Source organism: Kogia breviceps, chromosome 17 (genome assembly GCF_026419965.1).
Source record: "Kogia breviceps isolate mKogBre1 chromosome 17, mKogBre1 haplotype 1, whole genome shotgun sequence".
Taxonomy (NCBI): Eukaryota; Metazoa; Chordata; class Mammalia; order Artiodactyla; family Physeteridae; genus Kogia; species Kogia breviceps.
Window position 1 is genome coordinate 45,821,793 of NC_081326.1, and position 15,858 is coordinate 45,837,650.

The 15,858-nt window shown below is 48.8% G+C and overlaps 1 long non-coding RNA gene across 1 annotated transcript; it reads left to right on the forward strand.

Moving 5' to 3' along the window:
- Positions 1 to 472: 472 nt before the first annotated feature.
- On the forward strand, positions 473 to 12,645 carry LOC131743994 (uncharacterized). The gene is made up of 5 exons (XR_010837601.1): positions 473 to 652; positions 4,710 to 4,932; positions 6,183 to 6,379; positions 9,306 to 9,413; positions 11,009 to 12,645. It is a non-coding gene; the product is annotated as an uncharacterized lncRNA (long non-coding RNA).
- The last annotated feature ends 3,213 nt before the right edge of the window (positions 12,646 to 15,858 follow it).

Here is a 15,858-nt window from a genome sequence, read left to right on the forward strand (position 1 = left end):
GTTCAACATGAGACCAGTTTAACACTTTTTGGAAATTCCAGTTTTATTGAGGTATAATAGACATATAAAATTGTAAGATGTTTGAAGTGTACATCGTGGGATTTGATATAACTTTTTGTCTAACCTAGCATTTCCCAAATTTATTGGGAAACACTTTCCTTCCTTAACTTCCTCCAAAACAAAACACAGAAAACCTCATTCATATCTCAAAGGACACATGTAATCTCTGGGACACATTCTGGGAACCACCACTGTGTGAGGGCCTCAAGAGGAGGCTATTTGTGAGCCAGCCTAAAGGGGGTGGGGGTCAGCTAAGGACAGATGAGTTTGTTCCTGTGCAGAATTTACACAATTTCCTGTTTTTGTTTTGTTTTATCTATCGATATTAACTGACCTAGAGCAAAGAGCCCCTAGAAATGCAGCCAGCTGCCAAGAGGGTGGAAGGTGACAGGGGCAAGGGAGTTGGGTGTTAGTGACACAGTGTTGAAATTGCTGGCCTGGGGAGCTGAGACCTGACCCGGGTTCTCTTTTCACTCACCACCTTCTCCAGAGGACGGTGCCAAGGCTTCTGGGGACAGGGGGAAGGTGGACGATTCTGTGTGAGGCGTCACAGAGGAAGGGACCACAAAGCTGAGTCTTAATGAGTAAACAGGTAGGTAGTTTGCTAGGTAGGTAAGAAGGGAAAGGACATTCCAGGCAAATGGCATAAAGGTGCAAAGGTGTGGAGGGGTAAAAGAAGGTGGCAGCTTCTAGAACTGTTGAGAAATTCAGTGGCAAAAGCCAAGGAAATATGAGGAGAACAGAGAAAGGTGGGTAGGGTGTCACGGGGTACAAGCTATAGAGAGGGTTTTCAAATGTGGTAGGGAAAAAAGAGCATGGATAAAAGTTTCGTGCATTCATCATTTTTGATGTTTCCAAAGAGTTTGTTATTACTTTCTAGATTATCTTCCTTTCTTGATTTGTATTTCCTCTTTAACTCAAGTTGCTTAGGTTACATTTTTAAAACATATTTCCAGGTGGTAGTGACTTTTTATCTTCTGTTGGTTATTAAATTCTAGTTTTACTGTATTACAATCAGAAGATTGTTTGTACTCTGCTTTTTGAAATCTATTAAGGTTTTCTTTATTTCCTAAAATATGGTCAATTTTGGTGAATTTTCCTCAGTCTCTTCTATTATCTATCTTTAGGGGGAAAACCCCATATAAATTAGTTCTAACTTATTATTTATGTTATTTAGTTCTTTTACATGCTCTGTGTGTGTGTGTGTGTGTGTATGTGTGTGTGTCCACAACTACTTATTCTCTTATGGACCAAGAGTCTTGAATTAAATTCTATCTCTAATGACTTTCTGACTATTTCTCTTTGAAGTTCCTATAAAGAAGCTCTTAATCTTGGGAATACTGTGATCACAATATTAATTTAGAAAAGGAAACTTGGGCAGCAATGTGGAGGAGGGTTTTGGGTGGAGATTGGAGGTGGTAGACTAGGAGTCCAGGCAGAGGTCATGGAGAAAGAAAAGGAGATGACATACTGGCACAGAGAATCACCTGGACATGTGGGCATGCAGGAGGTGGAGAAGCCCGGAAGACCCAGGATTCTGGGAGGCTCCAACTGCTGCTTGATGATGATGCTAGCATCCAGGCTTGAAGGTGGGATAGGGTGAGTAGGGTGTCCTCACAATGTATTGTAACAAGCTGCTGCTTATTTGACTTATCTCTATCTTCCCAGTAAGGGCGGGCCCATGTCTGCTTGCTGTCTATTGTCTCCTCTGAGCCTGGCACAAGTGGCTCCTGGCACACAATGCAGGTTGCAAGATGGAATGTAATAAATGAATGAAACGTTGTCACTGAGATGGCTGTGAGGCCACCAGGGGAGGTGTCCAGAGGGTGGGGGGGCATGCAGGTTGGAGAGGGGTCATGGCAGCAAGTCCTGGGTGAGAGAGCATGCTCGCTGAAACAGGGGCTGGTGCAGGGTGGTGACAAGAGAAAGGGGTCAGGGTGGAATTGTGGTGGGGTCAGGGGGCTGCCCTTTCTGCAAGGGACTCAAGTCTGCCTGAGGCCATGGCACCCATGCACCGGGAATTAAGAGATCTGGGAATCTCTCCTTCTGTCAGAGGATTTTAGTTGTCTGTCCATTCAAAGATTCGACCCACCTCTGTCTGTTGTCTATTCTATCCACATCACTTCATTGACTATTTCCCCACTTCTTTTTTTTTTTTTTTTTTTTTTTGGTGGTACGCGGGCCTCTCACTGTTGTGGCCTCTCCCGTTGCGGAGCACAGGCTCCGGACGCGCAGGCTCAGCGGCCATGGCCCACAGGCCCAGCCGCTCCGAGGCATGTGGGATCCTCCCGGACCGGGGCACGAACCCGTGTCCCCCGCATCGGCAGGCGGACTCTCAACCACTGCGCCACCAGGGAAGCCCTTTCCCCACTTCTTCATCAACTCTTCTCCAGGTTATTTTCTCTCTGTATTCTCCTGTCTCCTCTTGGATTCTTCCTCCTCCAGTTCAGAAGACAGAGGGTCTAGGCTGTCCCCTGGCCCCTCACTGATCACCTGCAGTGTTTCAAGGCACTGCTCACCTCTCTGTGTCTCCGATCCATCATCTGCAGTGTATAATAAGACCTACCTTCCCCTGTCATACTACCTCTATACAGGCCTCTCTTTCTATAGAAATAAACTACTGTTTAATAGCAGTAAAGACTTTCGCCATCTTAAGCCAAAATTCTATGGCGATTCATATGACACTGCTTCTAAATGCTGTCAACTCTTCAGAATTCTTTGGGTGGCTGGGTGGGCTCTTATAGGACAAAGCAGGCGTGGCCTCAGAACGACGCCTCTAGCACCGGGAGCACGCACTAACCCCCTCTGCTTTCCCAGCACTCCACCTGGAATGCTGTGGAGCTTGACAAACATTTGCTGAGTAAATGAAAGGCGCTGTTCTCTATCTGATTAATATTCATTAGATGATAAAGTGTAAGAGATGAAGAGAATTCTTACAGACATAGTCTTTCCATGGGTTGGGAGTGAAAGGAGCAGCCTCAGTCAGAGGCTCAGCACCCAGAGGGCTATGCGGCCTGGGGTCTGGAGGGGGCAGCTGGAAAGGGCATTCCTCTCTGGTCAAGGAGGGGAGCCCAGACTCCAGGAATGGGCCTATGGGTTTCCAGGAAGGACCCTCAGGAGAACCCTTCCTAGGAAGAGACTTCCAGTAACCACATCGATGAGATTAAGGAACCTCTCCCCTTGAGGTACCCGGATGCAGCTGGGCTTGACTGTAACTGGCGAAAAGTAACCTACAAACTTGGGAGTTGTTATGAAAATCCTTTAAAATGAAGAAGGAGCTGCCTTCGTGGCTGTTGAGAGCATTTATGGATCAGTTGGGGGAGATGGAAAGAACCGATTTTTGGGGTGAGGACACCCAAGCCCCGGGAAAGTGCTCTAGGGAGCAGAGCTTCCTCACCGCGGTCTGGACTCCTCTGTGGGCATCAGTTTGCCGTGAGCCTCCTGACTCATGTGTAGAAATCATGCACGTGTAGGTATGTGCATTTGGGGTGGGGGTGGGGGTGAAGAGTCTATGGCCAAGGAAAGACCCAGGCATCACTGACCATGCTCTACCACAGCCCAACGAGTCTGCAAGATGATGCTGTCCCCTTCATCAGTTCCGTGCCCAGAAACCCACCTCCTTGGGACAATTTTCCCCACCATTTCTTAAATCTCCCACTTTATTTCTTCAAGGCTCTTTCCTAGGAATTTCCTGGCGGTCCAGCAGTCAAGACTCTGCATTTCCACTGCAGAGGGGGCTCGGGTTCGATCCCTGGTCAGAGAACTAAGATCCCAAATGTCAGGTGGCACAGCCAGAGAAAAAGGCTCTTTCCCATTTTTCTGAACTCTAGTGCTTTCTGGCTCCCCAGGGACCTCGATACATCAGCAATCTTCTTGATTGCCTGTCAGTTTCTCTATCCATTGGCTTCCTCCCTGTTGGGTCTGACATGCTCGAATCCCTTCACTATGGAGCGCAGCTCGGAGGAGGAGTCCTTCTCTTCCGTTCCTTATAGCTGTCTCTTTCTTCCCTTCCCAGACAAGCTTCTGGAAAGACTTGTGAACGTTTGTTATCTCTACTTGTCTCATTCAGATTTCAGCCTGATCCAATCTGTTTTCCATCTTTTTCCTCAGAAACCTCTCTCCAAGGTCATCAGTTTGCCAAATCCAATTCCAACAGAACCCACTTTCCAAACTTACCTTGCTTGTCCTCTTTGCAGCATTTCACATCTGCATTTCCTCCTCCTTGACCTTCTAAGAAGGGTGGATATATAATTCATCTTCCAAACTGGGCCACTGTTTAAAGTGAAAAAGGGCACTCATTAATTATTATGCCAGGCTGTCCTAAACCAATACTCCCACAGGCAAACTCAGACTTATGGTCTCCCTTCCTCCAAAGCCTCCCTCTCCCTTCTCTGGCTGCTCGTTCTCAAGCTCCTTTACGGGATCCTTTTCCTCCATCCTCTCCTTAAATGTGCCCTGGGCACTCCTCCGTTCTCATGCTACCATCTCCCTGTATGATGTTATCCGCCAGTGGCTCAATCCCTATCTGTCTACAATATCTTGATTTCTATACTCCACATACAAACCCAGCTGCTGAATAGAAGTTTCTACCTGGTTGTCCTAGAGGCAACTCCACACCTATATCTAAAACCATACTCATTATCTTTAAGCCCAAACATGCTCCCTTCCTGTGGATGAATGGTAGATGGAGGAATATGAAGGAAGCGGTGATTAAGAACATAGCTTCTGCAACCTAAGTGTCCATTGACAGATGAATGGATGGAGAAGATGTGGTATATATACACAGTGGAATATTACTCAGTCATAAAGAAGAATGAAATAATGCCATTTGCAGTAACATGGATGGAACCAGAGATTATCATACTAAATGAAGTAAGTCAGAGAAAGACAAATATCATATGATATCACTTATTTGTGGAATCTAAAAAAGGATACAAATGAACTTATTTATAAAACAGAAACAGACTTACAGACATAGAAAAACAATCCTATGGTTACGAAAGGGGAAGGGGAGGGAGGGATAAATTAGATTGGGATTAGCAGATATATACTACTATATATAAAATAGATAAACAACAAGAACCTACTATATAGCACAGGGAACTGTATTCACTAACTTATAATAACCTATAAAGGAAAAAGTATATATATATATTTTATGTATACGTATAAACGAATCACTTTGCGGTACACCTGAAACTAACACAACATTGTAAATCAACTATACTTCAATTTTAAAAAAAGGACATAGCTTCTGGAGTTATGACCACTTGGGTCCAAAGCCACATCCTAATCTTGCATATTAGGGTATTTATTTAACCTCTCCAAGCCTCAGTTTCTTCACCTGTAAAATAGAGACAAAATCACCTACGTCATGGGTTGAGACAAACAATGACAATGAGACGATAATGACAATGACAGATATTTAGAGGGCACCATATGAGCCAGGCACTTCTATGTGGCTCACATGTATCATTTCATTTCATCCTCATGACAACTCGGGGAGGTAAGTGCCATTATTATGCCTATTTTACGGATGAGGAAACAGAGGCCTGGAAAGTTTAAGTGACTTTCTCTGTGTCAGTGGCTGAACTGGAATTCAAATTCAGGCAAGTCTGGCTCTAGAGACATTTTCTCAATCACCTCGGTGTTCTGTGTGTACCAAGCGCTTGGAACAGTATCCAACAAGTAATAAGTGGTTGGAAGATTATTTCCACCCTCCATCCAGTCCAGCAAACTGTCTACCCAGGAGGAGGCCTGTTTTCCTCATCCTTCCTCACTCTACATCTGTCAAGTCCTGTCAACTATCCCTTAAAATGCTATGTGTTTTCCCAGAGTTTACTTATTTAATTATTATTCTTTTTAAAAAAATTTATTTTATTGAAGTATAGTTGGTTTACAATGTTGTGTTAGTTTCTGCGGTATAGCAAAGTGATTCAGATATATATATATATATATTCTTTTTCTTATTTAATTATTATTCTATATTCCTAGTTCATTGTTCAAGACATCTTGATATTTGAGAAGTCAACTACCAGAGGACCAGGTATGAATGGAAAGGCCCAGATGTCTGTGTAGTTTGAGGTTTTCCTTCCAAACCTCCATTCTGCTTGCTTTCTTAGAACTTTGCTGCATTGCCATGAAAACAAGCCTGGGCCTGCCTGCTGGAGGATGAGAGACGCTATGGAGCAGAGATGAGCCATCCCAGCTGATGCCACCCTGACCAACCAGTGCCCAGCCAAACCAGGAGCTGACCACAGACCCAAGACCAGAGGAGCCGCCTAGCTGAGCCCAGACCAAACTGCTGACCTGAAGAAAGGTAAGCTAAATAAATGGTTTTTGTTTTCGACCACTAAATTTTGGAATAGTTTGTTATGCAGAAAAAGCTAACTGGTATACTTAGGGACTGTATTAGTCGGCGCAGGTTGCCATAACAAGATGCCGCAGACCAGGTGACTTGAATAACAGAAATTTATTTTCTCATATTTCTAGAGGCTAGAGGTCCAGGATCAAGGTGCCAGTAGAGTTAGTTTCTGGTGAGACCTCTCTTTCTGGCTTACAGATGGCACTTTCTCGCTGTGTCCTCAGGTGACCTTTTCTCTGTGTGAGCCTAGAGAGAGAGAGAGATTTCTGGTGTCTCTTCCTCTTTGTCTAAGGATATCAGTCCTATCAGATTAGGGGCCCAAACTTATAACCTCATTTAATCTTAACCACCTCCGTAGAGTCCCTGTCTCCATATACGGTAGCATTGGGGATTAGGGCTTCAACGTATGAATTTGGGGGCACACAATTCATCTCATAGCAGGTATCAACCACCAAGTGGAAGTAGAAGCCATGAGAGCTGCTAAGATCACCTGAAAGGAATGTGAGGGCAGAGGAGACCCATGAACCAAGGACAGACTCCGGGTCCCCACAGCCTCCCTGGGGCCAGTGGTGGATGAGAAGCCCAGAGACAGAGAGGGGAAGGCAGAGGAGGTACAAGGAGAACCAAGGGAGTGATAAGGAAGCCAAGCCATCCACAGTTTCACAAAGGAGGACATGATTAACAAAGTCAAGGGCAGGAGGCAGAGGTCAGGGACTGAGACGTACCCACTGGTCGTAGCCAGGTCCTTGGTGACCCCGACAAATGTCAGAACTATGGTAGAGCCAGAAGCCACGTCCCTGAGGAACAGAAGGGAGATAAGGAAAGGAACAAGCTGACAAAGGATGCTTCTGAGAAGTTTGGATGAGAAGGGACGAGAGAAATCAAGAACATAGAATCAAGGAGAGATTTTTTTTAGGACAGGAGAGACAGGAGTCTCTTTATAGGCGGAGAGGAATGAGCTAGAAACAGGGAGAGGTTCATAATGATGGAACGAGGTTTGGAGGAGGCAGAGAGGGAGGTGACAATAACTAGCCTTTGTTAGCATTTGCCTGTGCCAAGCTCTCTGTGTGGCTTATCTCGTTTAATCCTTCCATCAACTCTGTGAGGTAAAGGCAAGCATCATCCCACTTCACTGCTGAGGAACTGAGGCACTGAGGAGATTCAGAAATCTGCTCAAGATCACATAGCCAGGAAGGGATGTAAATGGGATTGGAACCCTGGCAGCCTGACTCCATAGGCTGGGGGATGTGACCTGGATTTTGGCCTGCTTCTAAAATTAACAGGAAAGCAGTGGGGTGGCAGTAGCAGAATTGGTAGGGAGCAAGAATTTGATGGAAATCATGTGATCCCAGTGGCTTCAATTTTTTTTTCCCAGTAGTAGGAGACAAGAAGCTAAGCATTAGACTTGGGGTTGGAAGGGAGCACGGGGAGAGTGATGAAGACCCAGAATAGTAAGTGGTTTAGACCCAGGACTGCTACATGTGCTGGCAGGTGGCACCGAGATGGGAGTCTGAGTCCATAGTGGTGCCAGTGCTGTGGTGGTGGCCTTTTCCCAGCAGTGCTCAGGAGCCAGGAGCAGGTAGGTGGGGCGCCATGGCACCTGCTCCGAGCTAGGAGGCTTGCCAAGGGGGTGTCACCAAAGGACGGGAAAAAGGGCGATGGGTACTGGCGAGCATCCGTCGTTCCTGACCTCGCTGTATCTGAAGGGACAGAAGGTCTGAGCCCCGTCCCACAGCAGTGACACCTGAATCTCTGAGCAGGGGTCTGGCCTGCTGTGTGTTCATGGTCCCCAGTGAGGTTCCGATTCCAGTCTAGCCTGGAGTTCAAGCGAGTCCGAGAGGGAAGGAAGTAAGAGGGGCTGATAGGGTATAAAAAGTAGAGGGAGGGGGCTTCCCTGGTGGCGCAGTGGTTGAGAAGCCGCCTGCCGATGCAGGGGACGCGGGTTCGTGCCCCGGTCCGGGAGGATCCCACATGCCGCGGAGCGGCTGGGCCCGTGAGCCATGGCCGCTGAGCCTGCGCATCCGGAGCCTGTGCTCCGCAACGGGAGAGGCCACAGCAGTGAGAGGCCCGTGTACCACCAAAAAAAAAAAAAAAAAGTAGAGGGGGGGAGCGAGGGGTGATGGGGCAGGGTGCCAGGGAAGGTGAACACGGAGGTGTGCGTGCTGGCAGGGGGTGGAAAGATACCTCAGGGTCTGCACCTGTCCTGCTGGGAGGGCTTGAGGGGCTGGGAGAGGATGATGGTGTGGGGAGGTTTTCACACCCTCATGCACACCCATATGCCTGCTGGCCAAAACTGAATGTAAGTGTCTCAGAACTTTCCCTTTGTCCTTAGAATAGAGACTTCTGAGGGCTAAAATAGGGGAGGCCTCAGGAGCTGCCCAAACGGAATTTTCTCTCCATGTGACCCCCAGCACAGCCAAGAAGACCCACACAGGGGTTCCATCAGGAGTGGGTCATCTGTAGGATGTGAAGTATCTTCCATGGCTGAGGGACTCTTCAGGGAAAGGGATCTTGGGGAATGGGCCAGGATGACCAGAAATGGGGGGAAATGTGTGTTAATTTTATCCAGTCCATGTTTATTGAGCTCCTAATATGTGCCAGGCGCTATCTGAACAAGACAGGTAATGTGATCTTGTGTGGCATCTCCCACAGCACATTCTCCAGGATGGTAACAGTGTCCCGTTTGTAAAAAGCGGTGGGGTTCCCAGGTGCAAATAAGTTTGGGAAACCCTGGGTTAGAGAGAGTTAAACTGATTTACTCACTGAAGGACTTTTTAGGGGCTTTAATCTGTCAATATGCTCTGAGACATTCCAAAAAGTGGAGCTGAATCTAGAGTACTTCCCTGGCATGCTTGACCACAGGTTTCTCTCATTCCTGCAGACCTACGGGAACAAAGGATCCACGGAATATGCTTTGAGAAGTGTAACATGGTAGCAAAGTTCAACTCTGAAGTCACAAGACCTGGCTTGCTCCGCCATGTGGCCTTAGGCAAGTTGCTCAAGTCCATTTTCATTGTGTCCATTTTCCCATCTGCAAACAAACAGCTCAATCACAATGTCTCCCTTTGTGCAGTTGTTGTCAGGGTTAATTAGTGCTGTGCCTGGCACCCAGAAGCCACTCACTGAAGAACACCAGCCTGGTTTGAGAGATCCTTATGTCTGCTCTAAAATTCTATAACTCGGCCTAAAAATCCCTACAGGGGGCCAGGGGGTCAGAGCTTCTGTCTCCTACAGAGTTAGTGGACACAAGACTCAAATGCCTGTAGAAGCCTGTGATGGGACCAGGAAAAGAGCAGTCATGGGGGGTGGGGGGGGAATGTGGGGGGAGGGGAGGGGGAGGGGGGAAGGGAGGGGAGGGGGGAGGGGGAGAGGGGAGGGGGGAGGGGGAGGGGAGGGGAGGGGGTGGGGAGGGGGAGGGGGGAGGGGAGGGGGTGGGGAGGGGGAGGGGGAGGGGAGGGGGAGGGGGAGGGGGAGGGGAGGGGAGGGGAGGGGAGGGGGAGGGGAGGGGGAGGGGAGGGGAGGGGAGGGGGAGGGGAGGGGGAGGGGGCGGGGAGGGGAGGGGAGGGGAGGGGAGGGGGGGAGGGGAGGGGAGGGGGAGGGGAGAGGAGGGGGAGGGGAGGGGAGGGGAGGGGAGGGGAGGGGGAGGGGGAGGGGAGGGGGAGGGGGAGGGGGGAGGGGGAGGGAGGGAGTGGAGGAACTTCTGCCTCCATTTCCACCTGCAAGGGGAGGCACTAGGAATCTGCGGTTGGCTTCTTGGAGAGGGTGGGCGACAGGGAGGGGGAATGGCCTGCCAGCCACCCCTGCCCCTCAATGCCCCAGGATTGCGAGACGGTCTGAGTAGGCCGGGCAGGTGCGGAGCAGCTGCTGGACTTGGCCCGGGGCCCAACCTTGTCCTTCCCGGAGGTGGCCGCTGGCAGGAAGAGGTTACCAGAAAAGCTCAGCAGCCGCCGTCTCAGGCTGACGTCAGCGCCTTGGTGGAGGACGTCGGGTTTGGGGGATTTCTAGCCCCAAGGGTGTCTGGGGAAAGGATGCTTCCTCTCCCAAGGGCTCTGTACCATTTCTTCAGGGCCTGAGAGGAGTGGGAACAGGTGGTGGTGCCTAGGAGGAAGGGGAGTTTGAACTGGGAGACAGTGACTGAGGACCAGGTCCCCACCCTGGCACCCGGGGCACCGCTCTGGCACTGCACTCTCCCCTCTGGCCCCTAGAAACAGCCCCCATGGCTTTCCCCACACAGGAAATATCCTTCTGTACGATTGACTGTCTACCTTCACCAGTTAGTATGTTTCCTTTCATTCTCTGAACCCAGGGCTTGGGGAGGGGAGAAGATGGCTGCCCACAGACACCTGCTAGGTACTGTGATCCCCATTTTACAAGACTTAGAGGTCAAGCATCTTGCCCAAGGTCAACCGCTGCCCTGGAATTTGAACCCACATTCATTCACCGCCAAGGCTCTCTCTAATTAGGAGGGGAGTGCAGGATCCCCAGTTTAAACTTCTGGTTTATTGGGGGACAAAACGCCATATGTATAAATCAGTAGAACGTCTCTGATGGAAGGATGGTAATCGTGCTTTTTGTCTTCCTTAGGGGAAAAGAATCGCAGAGCCCCAGTGTGCGAAGCTTTGTTGGCTGCCTCTGATGAGGAACCTAACTGTTTTTCCAGAAGGGCATCCCATCACCACCATACAACTCAGACAGCTCCGCCCTTCCCCAGCTTCTGGGCTGCCCCCCAGCTCTCCCCTAGTCTTCTTTTCTAGCAGGATGGGACCTCCAGTGGCTCGTGGCCTCGGGCCCAAGAGCTTGCCTTGCCCTCACCTCCTTTCCTGGCAGCTGCTAGAGATCGCTGCAGTTTTGGCCTAGTAAAACCTTTTTTTTTGCCTCCCCACGGGAGAGTTTGATTGACTTCAGCTGGGATGACCTAATCCTCTCTAGAATTGGGGGATGTTCCCATTTTCCATGGCTCCACCTTCATCCAAGGAGTTCCCTTCTGGCCATCTTTTCTCTGAAGGGCACCCCACCCCAACCTGCCTGAGCTCTGGAATCCCCCAGACTCCCTTGGGAAGGCCAGTGTGTGCCCAAGAGCCTTGTTCTCTTTCCACAGCAGCGTTCCTGGGCAATCTTGGCTGCCCCCAGCTTTGGCCAACCCCCTCCTGCATGTTCCCCGACCCTCAGATTCTGCCCCTCCCCTCCACGGGCCTCTGCACCAAGATTCACAGGACACTGCATTATTTGAAATAATCACATCACTCTTTATCAGCTCTTCTTTTACCTTATCTCACTTAATCTTCATAATAATCCCATGATAAAGAGATTGTAATCCCCAGTTGACAGATGAAGAAACAAGAGTCTTAGAGAGCTGATGTGTAACCTGCTCATGATGAGCAGCTCCTATGGAGGGAGTCTGGATCCAGACCCAGGTGTGTCTGGCTCCAGACCCACCACGTGGTATTTGCTGCATTGAGAAATGCTGCTGGCTGCACCCACGTGTGTGATCCTGCCACAGTGCTGGCTCTCCTGGAAGGATCAACAACAGATCCCATTAGCTCTACCTTCCAAATATCTCCGGAATCTGACCACTTCTACTGCAGCCCCTTGACTGAGCCAGCCCTGTCTTCTACCTGGATTTACTGAAACAGTCTAGGAGGTCTCCTGCTTCTGCCCTCTCTCCACACAGCAGCTCGAGTGGTCCTTTAAAACAGCCCATCTGATCCTCTCTCCACTGTGCTCAGAGCCCTCTGTGGCTCCCATCTCACCCAGAGTCAAAGCCAACGTCCCTACTACGTCGGCCCAGGAGGCCCTCCACACTCGCAATCCGATTGTCCTCCCTAACCCACCTCCCACTGGGACCTCTGATTTCACTTCTTACTGTTCTCTCACTCTGACCCAGTTACACTGGTCTCCTTGCTAGTCCTTGAAAACACACAGAAAGCTGCTGCCTCAGGGTCCTTTGCACTTGCTGTCCCTGCTGTCTGAAAGGCTCTTCCCCCAATAGCTTCATGACTCAGTCCCTTATCTCCTTCAGGTTGCTCAAATGTCACCTTTTCAGTGAGTCTTTCCCTGTTCCCTTTATTCCTTCCATCCTGCTCCCAAACCTTCTCCATTCCCTGTTTTTTTCCTCCCCACAGTACTATCACCAAGTGATAGTATTTTACTGTTTTATTAGGTAATCGTCTGCTCCCCCTGGTAGAATGCAAGCTTCATGAGGATAAAGATTTTTCTGTGTGTTTTTTTTTTTTGTCTTTTTCACTGCTGTATTTCTAGAGTCTAGAATAGTACTTTGCACATAGCAGATGCTCAATAAATCTTTGTGGGAGGGAGGGAGGAAGATGTTGGTCAGCTAATTTCAGATGGTGCCAAACAGAAGGGAGTGAGTGTGTGGGCAGGCCTGTGAGCATCCTGGCCAGGCCTTGGGAAAGCTGAAGTCTGGGGCCCCGTCCAGAGAGAAGTGGCCTTTGACCTCTTATGCCTCTTCTGTGGCTTCAGGACCGAGCATTGACTTGAGTCTCTGGAGAAGCCAGTCCATGTGGGTTCCTGGGAGGCAGACTCTGAGCTGAGTGGAGAGTGGAGGAGGGCTATGAGAGGACTCTTAGGAACAACACTGAGGAAAGGAGGGCAGGGGAAGGGGTGGACGTCAAGCTGCAGTTTAGGCCCAAGGACAACCTCGGCTGAGCCCATGGAGCGCTTTGGAGCTGAAGTGTCCCCTCAGAACTGCCCACATGAGGCTGAACTGTGGGTCTGGACATCCTGGCCTCAAGCCTCCCTGGCTGGGGGCCGGCCCTTGGGTGGGGTGCAGTGAGGCACCCTCCCACAGCTGGGGTAGCAAGTCCTTTTTCGGGGGTTCTCGGCCACACTACCACAAGATCCTCGGTGGGTCTGCCTTATCCAGTGACAGCCTGATCCACCCGTGGGGTCCCTGAGACCCAGGAAGGGATGAACTGGATCCTAGGGTTACCCAGGTCAGGTTCAACACACTCGTTCAGAGATGACCAGCTCCCAGTGAGAGAACAAAGACAAAGCCTGACTAATTTAGAGTCATACAAACGGCACATTTTAAATTTTAAAAAAAGGGGTGGGGGGACCATGAAGGTGCGGGACTCAAATCACGATGAACTGTTGAGCATTTTGCAGACCTTCCCTCCTCCAGCATCTCCTCCCACGTCTCTGTGGCATCTGCAGGCCTCTCCCCCTTGGCACACGGAAGGATGGGTGTCAGATGTCTCTGTGAGAACCAGAAAATAAGGGATCTCACGCTCATTAGCACGAAAACAGAGGTGCCCTTTTTCTTCTCTGGAGGAAGGGTTGTACGGGTCGGCAGGGCACTGGCCCAGGAACCTGTGGTTCCTGCAGAAGTGGTCAGTGAAGATGGGAACATTCCCTTATCAGAGCAAACGTCTGTCAACATCTGCATGGAGAAAAGACCTGAGCTATTAGTATATCCCTCCAGAGGAAAGCATAGAAAATAAGAGATTATATTTAGGAAATCTTCTGATGTGGTAGGTGGGCTCCAGCCTCTGTGGTTGCAAATCTCCTTGTCACAGATATGTTCTACAGGAGAGAGCCAGGCGGCCAGGAAGAGCCAGATAGGAGACAGGAGAGGGTTTGGGTAAGAGCTGGTATCAGATTGTCTAGATTTTGAATATTGGCTCCATCACGTACCAGAAGTGATATCTTTATGTTATAGACTGAATCGTTGAAGTCCCCAAAGTTCCTCCCAAAATATTTGAAGTCCTGACCCCCAGTACCTCAGAATGTGGCCTTATTTGTAAATAGAGTCTTTATAGAGATAATCAAGTTAAAATGAGCTCGTTAGAGTGGGCCCTACTCTGACTGCTGTCCTTAAAAAAGGGAAAATTTGCAGACACAGACACACGCATGGAGAATGGCATGTAAAGATGAAGGGAGAGATTGGGGCGAGGTGTATCTACAAGCTGAAGAATATCTACAAGCTGAAGAATGCCAAACGTTGAGGTTGCCGGCAACCGCAAGACGCGAGGAGAAAGGCATGCATGGACTAGATTCTTCCTCCTGGTCCCTAGAACCAATCCTTCTGATGCTGTGATTTTGGACTTGTAGCCTCCAGAACTGTGAGGCAGTAAACTTCTGTTGTTTTAGGCACCCAGTTTGCAGCACTTTGTTACTGCAGCCCTAGCAAGCTAATACACTGGTAAGTTTCTTAAGTTCACTGAGCCTCTGTTTTCTCATCTGTAAAATGGGGGTGATACGATTTACCTCACAGAGTTGTGTCAATTACATGAAATTAAACCATCTCTGTAGTAATTTCAGGCACGGAGTATGTGCTTTCTCAGGTCAGTGGTGGTGGCTCTCAGAGGTTGGAGAAGCACACAGCAGAGGGCTTTTCCATCCTGCATGCACTTTAATTCTGGGATCCACAGATGGAGTTTGACGAGTTCCTGCACCTCAATCCTCACCCATCTGCTTCTCACCACTGTTGTCCCAGATGAAGAGAACCATCCAACAGCAGTTTTGTATTCTGAGGGCCGTCAGTTAAAGTTACAGCTGTTCAGTGGTCCATGCGGAGGGAAGGATGGGGAGGGCTGTCTTCAGAGCCCGCAGCAGCCTTCCTGGAGCCTGTGTTAACCCTGACCCTGAATCCCTGCCTAGTAGCTTTTAAACACATATGTGGAGGAAGAAGAGGATGCTGCGTCAGCCCTTCCGGATATTTAAAACAATTTTCAGTCAAAGACACAGCGTCATTATCGTCAGCAACAGACACCTAAATCCTATGCCTCATCCTCAACTACCCCAGCATGGAGCTCCAAGGAGTGATTTTGAACGTCCTGGTGTGCTTCAGAGAAGAGGAAAGCATGAAGATGAAGCATCCTGCACTTCTGAAGTCAAAGGTGAACAAAACTATTGTCAATCAGATGTGTACTATTTACTGTAGCCAACCTACTATGCCTTGGTATGTTATAAAAGTGGTGTGTGCTTTTTAATATGCGATACGTACACTTAGAAGTTCATTGCAGCCCCTTATATAATCAATGTGATATGTATATTTTGTAGGGCTTGGAAATTAATTTTACTTCTTTGAATGATTGGGGAGATTTACAGTTACTATGGCATTGGTCTTATGGTATATGCTTCGCTGTATCTATGATTCATTTGTTCAAGAACTTCCAATTGTAACAGTATTCCTTTGGGAAGATTTTCTACTTCCCCTTGACACCCTAGAGTTCATCTTTTTTCCCCTCTTTGCTTCTACAGTTTGTGTTGTTAATTTTGTATTTTAACAAAAACATCCACCACAATAAAAGCTTTTATTGGGGAGTGCGGTGGGGTGAGTAGATTGTAAGAGGGAGGTGTGCTTATTTTCTAAATTTTGGAAAAGACGGCAGACTATGAAAAAGAAAATAAAACCTCCCAGCATCAACACCTCTTAGAGTATTTCTTTCTTGTCTTTTTTCTACATCTGAGCA